This window comes from Arvicola amphibius, chromosome 2, assembly GCF_903992535.2.
Source record: "Arvicola amphibius chromosome 2, mArvAmp1.2, whole genome shotgun sequence".
Lineage (NCBI taxonomy): Eukaryota > Metazoa > Chordata > Mammalia > Rodentia > Cricetidae > Arvicola > Arvicola amphibius.
Window position 1 is genome coordinate 145,319,449 of NC_052048.2, and position 15,482 is coordinate 145,334,930.

Sequence of the window (15,482 nt, forward strand, 5' to 3'; positions counted from 1 at the left end):
AGCAAATGCCCACAGCACATTTCTGGGGATCAATAATCAGGCATCACTTGGCTGGTTTGGGTTTGGAGTCTTACAAGCCTTTTATCAGGGGTCGGCAGCCAATATTGTCTCCAGGCTCAGCTGGTGAAGGATCCAGCTCCCAGGGCCACCTATGCCCATCAGTAGACTGTGTTCCTCATTGGCTGTTAGTCCCTGAGAACCTTTCCAACATAGCAACTCACTTGTCAGTGCACAGTGGCCATGAAATTAATAGAAAGGGAATGCCACCAATGAACAATCAGCCTGACCTGTGTGACCAAGTCCCTGCACTGGAAGTCTACCAGCTTTGCCATGGCTAATTTCTTAAAGCAAGTCACTAGGTGTTGTGGCCACTCAGAACAGATATCCACAAAGGTGGCCCCCAGACGTCCAGGGGAAAGCTGCTGTCACCATGAGCTCTGGTACATTTCGTCCCTCTGGATGATGGCAATACTTCCAGGTCTGTCATTCTTCAGCAGCTCCTTCTGCACCCAGCAAAAGTGGGCAGCTGTCCCTGTCTTGCCAGGCTCTTCTGCCAAGATGCAGTTAGGAACCAAGTCCAGGAGCATCATGCAAACTGGTAACACTGTTCTCCATCAGAGACTCTGTAACTTCCAGACAATGCTGGGGCCTTAGCACCTGGCTGCATTGTATGCGCCCCCATAATCCCTATAAAGCCCCATATCTTTAATTATGCAGCCACAGAAACTCCTAAAATGTGTGATGAGGTGGAGATAATTAATGACTTCACACACCCACTCATTTGCCCCTGAAAACATTGGCCAGCAGTCGCCAAGTGTTCCTGCAGCCTGCAGACTGCCTGCTCCTCTGCCCCGGCTGGGAACCTCCCGGCTCTGCAGCACCCAGCTCTTCCATCTGCCCATTGCCTGTGCCTCAGCTCCTGCTCTCCCTGGGAGAGGCACTGGAGCGTCTTCAGAGGGACATTGTCACCACTCAGCTGACACTCGAAAGCCTGTCCAGGAGTGGAAGTGGACAGAGGCCATTACCATGCACAACCATGGTGAAAGTTGAAGGTCAGGGCTTGTCAGACAGCCTTGTGTCCTCACGACCATAAAATGTCATAAAGTTTTTTATAGACAGTAGCTTTGCTTTAGCTCTTGGGAACCTTGTTAATGAAAACCCCAGCCTCTTCGTTACCTAACAGGAAAGTATGGGAGCATGAGAGTGAGCGTGTGAGCATATGTGCATTGTAAAGGGAGTATTTGAGGATCGAGTGTGTGTCTATGGGAGTGTGTACGGGGTGTGTATGAGAAAGAGTGGGTGAAGGAGCCTGAGTGGAAGTCTATGAGAGAATGTGTCTGTGAGTGCACACGAAGTGTGTGTGCTTGTGAGTGTCTGAGGTAGTGTGTGAGGGAACGCGTCTGTGTTAGTCTATGAGAAAATACATCTGAGTGTGCAGGGAGTGTTTACGTGTGTGCAAGTATGTGTGAGAGGGTGTGTGTGAGAGAGGGGATGTGTGAGGTAGTTACTGTGTAAAGGAGTGTATGTGTGTGAGTCGCTGAGGAAAAAAGTGTGTGTGTGAGTGTGTATGTGTGTGCGTGAGTCTATGGGAGCATGTATGTACTGTGAAAGTGTACAAGGGAGTGCACGTGTGTGACAGAGTGGTTAGGGAGTGTGAGTCTCTGAGAGTGTAGAAGGGAGCATTGTGATTGTACAAGAGAAAAATGTGTGTTTGTGAGAGGGAGTGCTGATAGAGGTAGTGTGGGAATCGATGAGAGGGGGTGTGTCTGTGAGAGCTACAAGGGAGTGTGTGTGAGGGAGAGGGACAGTGTGTAAAGGGGTGTGGGTGTGTGTGTGTGAAGGAATGTGTAAGGAAGTGTAGGAGTAGAATGAGAATGTGTGTCTTTGATAATGGACAAAGGAGTGCGTGTAAGGAAGTGAGAGAGAATGAATGTGTATGTAAGTGTATGTGTGAGGGAGGATGTATATGTAATTATATGAGTGTGTGAGAGAGAGGGAGAAAGAGAACGAGAGAGGGAGAGAGAAACCAAGAGAAAAACAGAGAGAGAGAGAGAGAGAGAGAGAGAGAACGAGAGAAAACTAGAGAGAGAGATAAACAACCAATTTCTCAACCAGTGGAAACACCCAAGACAAAGGGAACACAAGTGAGAGGGGTTGAAAGGAGGGGAAATCAAATGTGCATTTGCTGGCACTCTCTACTCTGACCGTCCTCAAAATCACCCAAAAGGACTCAGGCACTGCCCAGCTGCTGACAGCGTGGAGCCTCGCGGTCCCTCCAGCGTCAGCTACTGAGAGCTGACGTGGTTCCAAACTCGACAGCTGTAGCAAGGAAAGTGAGCATGTCACTTCTACAGTTAGAAAGGAATGTAGCAGCAACAGGAGAAAAAAAAACCTAAGCCAAGTAACCACCCTCCTGCCTCAGCCTTCCGAGTGCTGTGATTACAGGTTTGTGCCATCACATCTGTTCACTTTGTATCACTAGCTGTGGACGTGAATGGAGCCTTAAACTTGGTGCTTGGAAGCCAAGAAAGTGTGAAGGCCTCACCTGCATGGTTAGTGAGTACACGGCCATTAGTCACCACTTTGGGCAAGGTGAAAAGGCCCCAGACCCTTCCCATGCTCCTTGACTGTCTGTGGTTGCTGACTGAACAGCTCAGCCATGATCTGCCGACTCTAACTTTAATTGAGTTTGGAATGAACCTTAAGTTATAGTCCTGCTCAGTCCTTCAATCTGACTTCAGAAAGCCACATCACAGCCGGCCCAATTGCCCATAGTTAAACTGGCCAACTGGGCCTCTGGTGTTTGAAACAGAGTCTACGGCCTCTGGTGTTTGAAACAGAGTCTACGTCATATGGCTTTGCTTGGTCGCTGTGGTCTCAGTGCTCTGAAGCATCAGGAGCCAGATGGATCCCATTACCCTGTCACTTCAGGACCCTGCTTCTGAGCACATTACTTCCAGACAAGCAGAGAGAAGTCCACACAGCAGGTTGCTTGACTCCTTCTCTTTCCATGGACACTGGCTCAAGATGGAGGTCTGTGCCAAAGATTGTTTCTGGAACCATCCAGATGTTCCTAGGACACACTTACCATGCAACCTGGGGCGGTGAGGCTGCTCTTACAGGGGAAGTGAGGCAAAGCCTGCTCATGGCTGTCTCCAAAGCCTGAGCACCACTTCGGTGCAAGCCAGAGATGATAAGTCTCTACCTCTAGGACAGTCTAGTAATCAGGGAACTCCACATCACAGGCAAGGCTGTTATTTGGTTGTATTGTTGGGCTTGGGGCTGGCTCTTCTCTGGGTGAGTGTTTAAAAAGGGTCATTAACTGGGTGTAGGAGTCGGCGAGGGCTCCTTGACCCAGGACCGCAGACTGGGTGGTGCTTAACAGCAAAGATCTCTTGTCTCCTGGTCTTAGAAGGAAGCCCAGAGCCAAGGTGTCACAGAACTGGCTCTTGCCAGGCCTCACTTCTTGGCTTGTGTCTTGGCTCTCTGGTCTTGCACAGGTGGTCTCCCCTGTGTGCCCTGATTCCTTCTGTGTGTCAGTGGTCAGTGGTCAGGTTGGATTGAGACTCCCCTCACCTTCCCAGCCTCCATCAAGACTGTCTTTCCAAACGTGGTTACCTCCGCGTTCTGGGAGTTAGTCCTGTAATGTGGGAGTTCAGAGGAGGGATGAGATCCAGCTCCGCCCATGACAGCAAGACCAGCCATGAGGTGCCTTGCTGCCTGCAAGCGTGGCTGCCCCTCTCAGAGCCCAAACCCAACTGTAGCTAAGGAGGGCCCGGGCCTGGGCCTCTGATAAGGAAGGAGGTTTTCCTTTTGCAACCAAGGCATCTTTCAGAGCAAAGCTTAATAAATAGGTTCAACACAGTTTGATTCCCATTTATGAAAACATACTAAAACAAAAATTAAAGGTAAAACATTTATTATATCAACATGTAATCTGTTTACCATGGAGACTAATGACAGTCTTCAAGCCTGTCATTTTTTAGGCCAAAGTCAATACCAACATTAAAGAGAGAGTAAAATGATCAATCCAGGTGTTTCCTCCCATGGGATAAGCTCAGCAAGACCCATCCAACATTTCAAGGTGTTGCGGGAATGCCCCAGCTGGAAATCAAAGCCTGGATGATCTGAGGAACCCTGAGAACTGTCTGCCGTGCTAGAACTCCTTACAACTCACCCTCTCTGACACAAGCATCCCTTTTCATCTTAAAGCATTGGTGTGTGAACAGCTTATGGCTCCAGCAGCTATATGACTCTAAAAAAGGTACAAAAGATGAATGTGCCCAGCGAATGGCTGGGCAGGGGCTATCTACCCCGAGCAAGCTTGGAGCCCTGCCTCTCCCAGTACTGTCTTCTTCCCATTGGAACTCTGAGGAAGCAGAGTTGCTCAGAATACCACCCATGCATGTTGTATGCTATGTGTGTGTGTGTTTCTCACATCGGGTGTGTGCATTGCTGCACATCTGTGTGCTTCACTACATAGAATTACAGAGCCTCTTTGCCAGGAGAGAAGGAGGAAGGGAGAGAGAGGGAGAGAAGAGGGGAGAGAGAGAGAGAGAGAGAGAGAGAGAGAGAGAGAGAGAGAGAGAGAGAGAGAGAGAGAGAGGACAGAGTGTGTCTGGATGGATGGATTCTGGGTTATCTTGGCCTCATTTCTCCTGCAGTTGAAACGGCTGGGACTGAAATGTCAAAGCTCTGATCTCGGGAGCTGGTCTCATTGCACACATCACCTGCCTGTTTTGACAGATTCGCGCTGTTAATAGTGATTAATGGAGACAGCACGGGATTGAAGTGTCTCACTTTTACCCCATCCTCTGCAGCTTCCAGCCCCGGTATGTGACAGTCTAGATGTATGGCTCCCTGAGAAGTAACAACTGATCCTAACACTGTTGGGGCATGATGTCAGGTCGTGCCTGGGACCTGTGCAGGCTGAAGATCTCACACAGTTGGCCTAGGCGGGAGGCAGCTGAGCTTCAGGATCAGCACTGGAGAGGAGCAAGAAAAGGGATGGAGGACAGGGAGAAGGTCTACAGGAGAATAAGCAGGCAGCCAGGAAACAAACTTCGAGGACAAGAGAGCAGGAGCTAGGAGCAGTTGGAAGTCTTCTGTGAACTGCAAGGGAGGGCAGAGCTACATGCTAGTGAGGTCACAGCAAGATTCTTCTGGAGGCTTCCACTAGGCATGGGCCTTCTAAACCACCCCTCAGAGTCCCTTGTCCAGCCAATAAACAGTGGTCCTCTCTGCAGCCAGGGCTCTTGAAGCTCTGGCACTCTCTGGAGACAGGTCCCCTTGGGAGCATTGTTCCTTTAATTGTCTTTAATCCCTACTCCTGTACATCAATTTATCCCCAACTTAATATCACAAAAGAGAGGCAGACAGAATCCCAGACACCATGGGGTTCCCCCACCCTGAAGAACACTGGGGAAGCAGCTAACAATGGTCATGAAGAAAGACCAGAGGGCTGTTGTATTCTGCAACTTGGGGACTGGGTGGACCCACCAGATGCCTGGCACAGACTTAGAGACAGAAGTGTAAGTGTATGTACTCGCACAGCTGTGCAAAGAGGAAGCCACAGACCTCAGTCGGAAAACCAATCCCATCATCATCCACCACGTGACCTTAGCAAACCTCCAGATCTCCAGAGTCACCCAGAAACAGGTGGTACTGACCACTCCGTGCTCCCAGAGGGACTGAGTTGGGTGAAGCACAGTCTGTCTAACTCAGTGTTGCTCTGTACATCATTACTAAAAGTTGAGGACTTTAAAAGTCTGATAAAATTATTTAGTCAGGCACTATTGATTTGCTGCTAGACACTGCCTTTCTAGCATGTACCTGAAGTTGGAGAATATTTATCAAATATGCAAATGATGCAAAATTAGCATATCCCATATTTAATTCAGTCTCAACAAGATTTTAAGAGCTTTAAAGACTGCTATGTTTTTATGCACAAATTTTCCTTTAAGTAGTTTATACTGAGGAATAATCAGAGATTCACAAAGTGCCTTATGGAGCTAAGTGTTTACTGTCTGTCAAAGGTGCAGAGGTGGCCGGTCCATCCAGCAGCAAGGCTATGGCTAAACACATCTTGCCATGTTTCTAGAACAAACCAAGACATTCTGTGAACAATGTGTGAGAGAACGGAGAGAGAAACCTTGACACCACAGTATTGAGGGAGCTGTTGTTGTATGAGCCGCTGAGACTGTTGGCAGTTCTTTGGTTTTTACCTTTTTAATTTCCTATTTCTAACAGGAGGGAGGTGCACTGCAATGAGAAGCCCCAGAGTCAACCCGTGCAGAACTCTGCAGCTGGGTCCAAGAGCAGTGGTTTTGTAAGAAAGAAACAAGAGGAAAATAGCTCACAAAATTATCTTTCAGGAGGTTTGGCTTTAGCAGCCCATTGACTTCAATATGAGTTATCAAGAAGACATATTGCCCAAGAAGTTTTTCAGCACCTGCTCTCTTCTGTCTGTCCTGTATGACCCTGTCAGTTGAGGACACAGCTCCAAGTTTTCCTTGTCTCTGGCCCTAGCTTGAGAAAGGCACTGATGATGCTGGTGGTAATGGTGGACTGGTGTCCCGAAGCGGAAACCCATGGGGCTTATGAACAATACCTCCCGGTGCTTGCAGGGTTTTTCTGTGCTTGGCTAAAGGACCATATTACATAAGACTTCAGTGGGAAGAAGAGAGAGGGGAGGAAAGTACCATGGGGCAGTTTGCTCAGAATGCCAGCAGCAGCTGGTGCCCACCCATCAGGGAGAGGGGCTTGATCCTGCTCCTAGAGGTGTGTGGTTTACCTTCTACACCTTCCTCCCAGTGTCAATTAGTATCTAGACCCCTCATCATCTTTACCACATCAAATGGCTGCCTGCATTATCCCAGCACACTCGCTTCCTGACTTCCCAGCTTAGCCGGTGGCGGCTTAACTACAGATCCATAGCAGGAGAGGGGTGTGTGCAGTCACCAGTACTAGAAACCACATTGAAGACTTCCATCACCCATGGGCAGATGACCGTGGGTCAAATCCGCTTTGAATGAATGAACAGAGGGAGTGCAGTTAGATCAGAAACCAGCATTTGGCAGGAACTGTTGATCAGAAATTGTGTGGAAAGTACATGGAACTAACACTATAAAATGCATGTTCTGTTCTTGTTAGTGAACCTTGCTGTAATAGTAACGTGTCTTTGTGTGCTTGTGATACTGGGGGGCATAGAGCACATGTGGAAGTCAAAGGGTAACCTTGATGTTGGTCCACCACTTCTACTTTGTTTGAGACAGGGTAGGGATTCTTGTTGGCCACCCCATGTATCAGGCTAGCTGATCTCTGTGCTTTTGGGGGTTTTTCTGTTTCCCACTTTCATCTCTCATAGGAACAGTGAGATATGGCCACCAGGCAGGCCTGACCTTAGATGGGTTCTGAATGTCCATACTCAGGGTACTATGCTTCTTCTGCTAGTGCTTTACCCACTGAATCATCTCTTTAGTACCCTCTTTTCCTTTTCGGCCAATATACTCAGTGATGAAGCCACTGGTACATTGGTCCCCACAAATGACCCATATTCATGTAGGTAACCCGAATTCAGTGTAATAGGTCTCATATATATATATATATATATATATATATATATATATATATATACACACACACACACACACACACACACACACACACACACACACACACACACACACACAGACACCGTGAAAGTAGCCAGGGGATTTGGAAAAAAATGGGAAGAAAAAGAAATTTGGTGAGAAAGGAAAGAAGAAAGGATAAAGGGAGAATTTGATCAAAGTATGTTTTCACACACACACACACACACAAAATTGCAAAATAATGAATTAATCAATTATTGATTATTTGTGCCATGCTATTCCTGACAAAAGTTAGATAGCAGCCAAGACAGCCTCCTCCACTTCGCATTTGAATTTCACACCATCCAAACAGGATCATCTTCTAGAAAGTGCAGGAGTAGCAAGAGATGTTCTCGGGTCTTGAAAGGCTCTGTATTCCCCCCATTCTTTTGTGATCATGATCTCCATGTTTCAGATCTTCATCCCAGTCCTCACAGGCCAAGATACCTGAGTGTTTAGGATGTGCCTTTCTCCTCCATCCCTTCTGTTGACTTGAGAGCCACCAGTATTTCTCCCATATTGTCAAGGCCCCTTCAGAACTGATTCCTGATGCATTGGCGCTGTGTTCCTGGATGTCTGCAGCGTTGAACCCTCACGGAGTGGCTGCTGTTTGCGGCTGTGTACACTAGGCTAGCTAGTCCTGGGAACTTCTACGGGTGCTTCTGTCTCTGACATCTGTCTTGCCTCAGGAATCCCGAGGTTAGAGACCTGGTCACCAGGTCTGTCTTTACATGGATTCTATATATCAAAACTGAGGTCCGCATGCCTGTATAGAAAATGTTTTGTTTATTTTTTCGCAATTCATGTATGTGTGTATACATATATGAAAACACACACGTGTATAATCTACTTTGATCAAAGGTCTCCCCTGGCCTCATGGGCTGAATTGTGGAGGCTAAACTGTATAAGCGGAGTTCACTAGGAGCATTCATGTTTTCAATGAGTTCTCTCTCCATATGAAAGCTCACACTGGAAAGAGCTCAGAGGCAATCATGGGGTCATCAAAGCAGCCAGTCCCTCATTGGATTGTACTGCCAACAGGATAGGCATTCCTTGGGCTTGGACAGATGGAAACCTAGGGGAGCTTCATTCTGTCCATGAGGGAGGTAGAGGTAACACCCGGCTGGGGCTCAGCTCTTCTGTTTGAGAGACTCAGTGGATTGGGAGAAACTCAGGAGGGGATACAGGGCACATGGTTTATGCAACAGACCCAGGCAGTGTAGAGCAGCCCTCAGCATCCAGCTCTGGAGCCCTTCTGCAAGGAGACATGAATATTCACACTAAGAGGAATAAATAAAGACTAAAAATAGCCTCGTGTCAGCTCAGGACAGGATTCGCACACCAAATGAGCAAGAAAAATGTTTGGGACTTAGAGCGTCTTGGGTCTGAGGTTGGGTTTGGGGGTGAGGACAGTGGACTGACCGACTGCAAACAGTAGCACTGGGTGACAATAAGTGAGAGATCTCAGGCTTATTTCTACCTAAGCAGCTGGCAGGGGGACTTGTGCCTAAAACCAGGGCTTCTCATTCTGACCTTCTGTCTTCAGTGAGCTATGAGAGCCTTTGGGACATAGCCTAGACCACTTGCATCCTGCAGCAGGTGAACACTGGGACCCTAGAGAGTCTTAGACATGACCGTCAGGTAGCTTGTGGGATTGCCTAGAAAAAAACTCCTTATGTATCTATTTTAGCTTTAATGTGAGAATGTTTCTTAATCTCTGATTCCTCTGTGGGGCTTAGCACAAAATGCTAAATGACAGTATATTTGCTGGCAGCCATTTCTGGATGGCACAGTTAGCTGCGTGAGAGAGGCCAAGGGGAGTTTCAATGTGGAAGGCTGCTTACTGCAAGAAGACTTCTTATGCCATAGCCTAGAGATGGAATAAATAGGAGAATGTTGAAGTGCAGGGTCTAAATCAATAAGAACACCTGGCTGAAAAGAGAAAGTGTGATGCTGGGATCTCTCAGAGTGTGGGGATCGACTCTCAGCAAGCTGCCTTTCACTCCCTCAGACCATGCCTGGCTCAGCAACTCAGAGACCACAAACAGCATTCGTCTGAGAAGCATGGTCACTGGTGATCTTCCTCTGTGCTTGGAAAGGGGCCTTGACTGCAGCAGGAAGGTCATGCATATTTGTTGCTGATCCGATGTATGAATCTTCCCTCCAGGAAAGAGTCATAGATCTACATGTTGAACTACTGTATACTTCATACTCTCTCGGACATCCTAGAAGGTCTTCAGTTTTGCAGGCCTTGCCCAACCAGGTGAGCCACTCCCTGGATCTAAGCCTTCACATCATGATAGCCAAATGAAATTTCAGGCTGAGTTTAGTTACCAAGACTGGCTCTGATTCTGCTGATCAAATACTTCGTATGAAAAAGAAGGGATGAACACCAGCATCGATGAAAGCAACGATAGGCCAAACTCATCTGGCAGTTCCACAGACCTGAGAGAGGGTGTGTGTGTGTGTGTGTACGTGTGTGTGTGTGTGTGTGTGTGTGTGTGTGTGTGCGTGTGCGTTTGTGTGTGTGCATGTGAACGGCAGGGATCAACCTTGAGTGTTCTTCAGAGCTGTCTACCTTGTTTGTCAAAACAGAGTTTCCCACTGGCCTGGAATTTGCCAAGTCAGATAGGGTTACCCAGGTGGTGAGCCCCAGGAATCTGCCTGTCTTACCTCCTCAGTGCTGAGATTACAGGCACCCCACAGGTTTCTCTGTTTGCTGTGGCATTTTACCCACCTGCCCATGGGGAAATCTCTGCACCACTTACCTGTGAGCTCCTCCCTGCTGACTGCCAGTTACAGCCGGACACGATAGCAATTGGAGACCATGGCAGTGATCCAGAGAGCAGCTTCAGAGACACCTTACCAGATCCTCTACCTTCCTCCTTCGCCCCTCTACTGCCTGCAAACTTCAGAACCTGTTTCCCACTGCCACAGTTTCTCGCATCAGCCTCCTTCCTCCTGTGCAGCAGCAGGGCCAGGGCTGAAAACTAGCAGGGCTGTGTAAAGAATAAATAGGGGAGAAAGCAGACTTTTACAGCCCCAGAGAGGTTGACATCACTGAGTTATTATGGAGAAGTTCAGCTACCATTCATAATATACTATGGAACAAGCCAATTCTGACAATGGCTAAAGGTGACTATTCCAAGATGGTTAGACACAGATAACGTTTTTCCCCCTTTAAAGGAGAAAGGGTCTATTTTAGTTTGCAGTTCCGGGTCACAGTCCCTTATTGTGGGGGAAGCCATGATGGTAGGAACTTGGGACAGAAGGTCACATGACATTCACAGACTGGAGCAGAGGGAGCATGGATGCTTGCTTGTATACATCTCGTTTTCTCTTTTGTATACAGTTCAGGACCCATGCCCAAGGGAGGGTGCCACTCACTTTAGCCTGATTCTTCCCACACTAGCCAATATAATTAAAAATAATTCCCCCCAGAGAAGCCCACAGGCCAACTGACCCTAGATAGTTCCTCGTTGAGATCCCCATCCTAGGTTACCCCACAATAAGTCCTGACAACTCTGCCTCTTGTCACCTTAACACAAGTGTGTGGCTCTAGTCATAGCCTTCCATCCTCTGTCCCCCAAATTTCACATTTGTCACACAATGTCAGAATACACTCAGTCAAACTTTAAAAGTTCAAAGTCTCTTAATTGTGAGCTCCCCATAAAATAAAAAAAAAAAGAAAAAAACAAGTTGTATACTTTCAACACATAATGGCACAGAATATAGCCTGACTTCAAAAGAAGGACGGGGCCTTATCAAATGAACGGTTACACCACAGCAGAATCAGAATCATCAGAGAGACTATTCCTGCAGCTCCATGTCCAGTACCTGGCACCGATGAGGGAATCAACTCCAAAGGGCACTGGCCGGCTCATCCCTCCAGCTCTGCCACCTGCAGCAAAACAGCTTCATTCTTAGCTATTAGGCCAGCGTCAATGCACTCCACATCTGTGGTTCTCATGGGCAGGCCTCCCCACACTTCCAGCATCTCCAGTAGCCCAGGGCCCCCATTGCGACTGAGGCTTCACCTTCATAACTTCTTGTAAAGGCCTCCTTGGATGAACGTCATCAGCTCCGCTACACAGCACTGGACCCCAGGTGCTCTGCGTGACCCCTTCGATCTTGAATCTTTGTACCAGGACGACTTGGGTAATGCTTATGACATGACCAAATGCAATCGCCAGCTCAGGAGGCAGCCTGGACCCTGTGAACCACAGCTGAGTGCTGACCTGGAGAAACACTTTCCTGTGCAGTCCCTACCCCAAATCCAAGACCAGGAAACTCCTCCAGCTTAGGCTTTTGTCCTTTAGATAAATTTAGATTTCCACAAAGTGGAGCCTCTGCTAGGTGGGATCTCAGTCGCCATCCCCCCTACTGCCCCAGTGTGCTTTCTTGTCAGTGGTGCTGATCCCTTCAACAGCTACAGTTGCTTTCTCAACACTAGGCCGAATGGTCTCCCAGCCTAAAGTTTCCTCGCAAACCAGTCTGTTGCCTCTCCCTTCAGCCTCTCTCAGGTTCTTAGGACCTAGGTAGAATGAAGTCTCACCTGAATGTCCCCTAGCACAGCTCCCAACAGAGCCCTTGTTACTGCCTGAAACATCACAAGCCACACACACCTTCACCGTTTGTCCCCCCCCCCCCCCCCCCCCCGCGCCCACACTGCTGTCTGCTGCAGTAGCCCATTAAACTCAGCTCCAAGCATTCAAAGGGCTTGCTAGTCCATATGCAGACACTTCTGCATTCTCCCCACAAAGTAGGCCCAGGGCTGAAAAGCTCCACCGTCAGGTTTGTCACAGCAACGATCCTACTTCTGGTGCCAATTTCTCTCCTAATTTTGTTTCCTGGTGCTGTGATTACACAAATCCAACAAAAGCATTGTATGGGGAGAAAGGTTTCTTTTTGCACACATTTTGAAGTTACGGCCCATAATTGTGGGGAAGTCCTGACAGTGGGATGTTCAGACTGTTGGTAACATCATATCTACAAACAAGAACAGAGATAGAATGCATACAGGCTTCTAGGTCATGGATGACTTTTGACCAAATAATTTAAGTATACTTAGAGCTGGTATATAAGTTCAGACTGAACCTAGAAGAAGTTAGGGTATGGTATAGATTTGTATTAAATTCAAAGTATAAGTAAGAAATAAAATACTAATCTCTCTGCTTTATTTTCAATTATTCAGTTCAATGTCACTTCCAGTTCATCTATAGGAATGTTTATTTTCCCTGAGAGTGGATTAGTAATATGTGTGTAATCTGCAAACAAGGCATGCATGTATTGTATGTTTTAGATTGGCTACCTCTGTATGACATGTCAGCAATTACAATTATCCCCACATTCATGGCGGATACATTCCAAGAAATGCAGTACATGTCTGAAAACACAAATAGATCCAAACACCACATATATGGCACATATACTATAAAGTTATCCATAAATTAGGCACAGAAAGGAGTAGGCAACTACCCATTGGGGAACATTGTAACAAACTCCGTGTCCCACTCCCCAAACAACTCCATATACTGAACAGTGGGGGAGGGAATGCCAGTGTGATGAGATGAAGTGAGGTCAGAGACTAGACACTGTGACAGCATTAGACTATTACTGATTCCAAGGCTGCGTCAGTCAGGGGACCACAGAAGTCAGCTGATTGCTTGGGACTGATAGTGCAAGGACAGGAAGCACAGATGGGAATGGACCACTGCACCGCTGTCTGAACTGGTCGCCAGCGTGGAGGCTTCTGGGGCATAGGGAACTGTATAGGGGCTTCTCCATGCAGCGTCTCCATTGTGTGTACACAGCTCATGTCTAGAGCAATAGGCCTGAAGCCTAAACAAATATGCAGCTCTGCCTCACTGTGAAAATTACACAGGCATGTCAAACTCACACCAGAGAGCCTGGAGCCTCCTTGGCCAGCCACACAGGCAAGCCACACAAGCAGAGGGTGCTCCATGGATCCACATAGAGAGCCTGAGGGGAGACAGGTGGACAGCAACCTTCTACCACCTCTCTTGGTCTGACTCAGCTATTAACAGTGGTCGTGGAGGAACATGTGGCTTCTTGTCCTCTGTCTGGCGAGTATAGGAAGAACTTGGCTAAGATAAAGCAAAGGAGGACACTTGCAATGGAACTATGAGTCGATTCTGGTTTCTTGATCATACTGGGAAAAACATGACCCTCAGTAAAGTTTATACACCATTCATGATGCAGCCCGGGTCACAAGAAATTCAACTGAGTTAAACACACACCATTTTGAGTCTGTGAGTTTTGCTTACCTTTTAGATATTAGAGGTTTCCCATTGTTAAATGCTCTTTACTCATCCTTCTATTCAAAACGTTGCTTCCTCACAAACACTAAGTCATTGATGACAAGACCAAAGCTCCTGAGATTTAGATAAATATCAGACTTAACAGAGCACTCGGCACCCTAACGAAGAGAGGCAATTGACCTCCATCGTCACCCTTCCCTCAGCACAAAGGGCCCAGGAATCCATCACTTTCCTGGGATGCCGTTAGCAGTGTTTCCCGAAGAAAGGGAAAGAATCAGATCTTAATGCCCTCGGAAACATCCTGGTTATTCACGAGTTAACTGACAGGTCCCATAAATAAATTATGGATGCGTTTTTAGAGCACTTTGCTTGCAACAAGAATGGCGAGAATATCACACGGCTGTCAGGTCCCATTAAAGCCAGAGACTTGCCATGCTCTGTGGGGAGAACAGACAAACTCTCCTGTTTGTCCTGTATTAAAACATATTTTACTGATTGGCGGGCTGGAAGGGAAATATACCCACACCTGTGTTCTCGCCTAGGAAGCGGCGTTCCTCTGATGGCGTGTTCCTCTTACACTGTGTGTGCCTCAGTCAGGAACATATTTCACGGACATAAATATCATCCATTAGGGCCTTTAAAAGTGAAGATAATATCATTTTTAATGTGGATTCCATTATGGAAAAAGCTGCCCAGGATGGGGGTTCCGTCTCTGCACCATCTGCTCGTCTTGGCTGGATCCTCTGCAGCTCCTAATGTGGAGGGCAGCCCCACCCCTTGGAGCCCTAACCTTCAGGTCCCTCACTGTGGGAGCCGGGCTATGTGTTTGGGCAATTGCACAAAGGAAGTGATTTAGGACATTACAGGCCGAGAAGAGGAAGGAAAAATCAATACCCATCTCCATCAGATGGAAGCCTTGTCACCAAGGTTGCGCACTAGACCGCCTTCCCCTGGCTTCCCATCTCTCTATTGTGAGTCCTCCAGAAAACACCCACAGCCAGGTCAGGCCAGGGTGCCACATGGGCTGAAGGCAGCTGGACCTCAGGAACACAGGTTATCCCCCAATTTCTGATTCTCGGGTTCACACACCCTCTCCATCTGTCCGGCCTGCACTTGGTTCTTGTATATGCTTGCAAATTCATCAGTATTCAGCCAGCATGCACGGCAACCAGGCATTAATGTTCTCCACCCTTCATCCCGTCGTTCTCCAAGCCTGAGCTGTAATATGACAAGCTGTACCTTTTCCCAGTTTACTTCCACTGTGTGCATCAACCGGCCTGAGGTGGGGGTGAGTTCTGAAGACATTCAAAGGAAATATGAAGTTTCAATGTAGCCAACACAGTCTACAATCTTCCCGTGCATCTTCCATTATTCAACAATATGTGTAGAGTCTTGAGCTCCCCAAAGCCATTCTATGGGGAAAGCTGTCCTAAAATGCATGACATCGTGTCCTAGATGGAAACAGAAGGAAACAAGCCTAACAGTGGTTATTTAGACCCGAGGGATCTGGGGGGCTCTTAGAGTCTGTATGTCACCTGGCCACGGCCAAGGTTCGGCTGTATGAGCACAT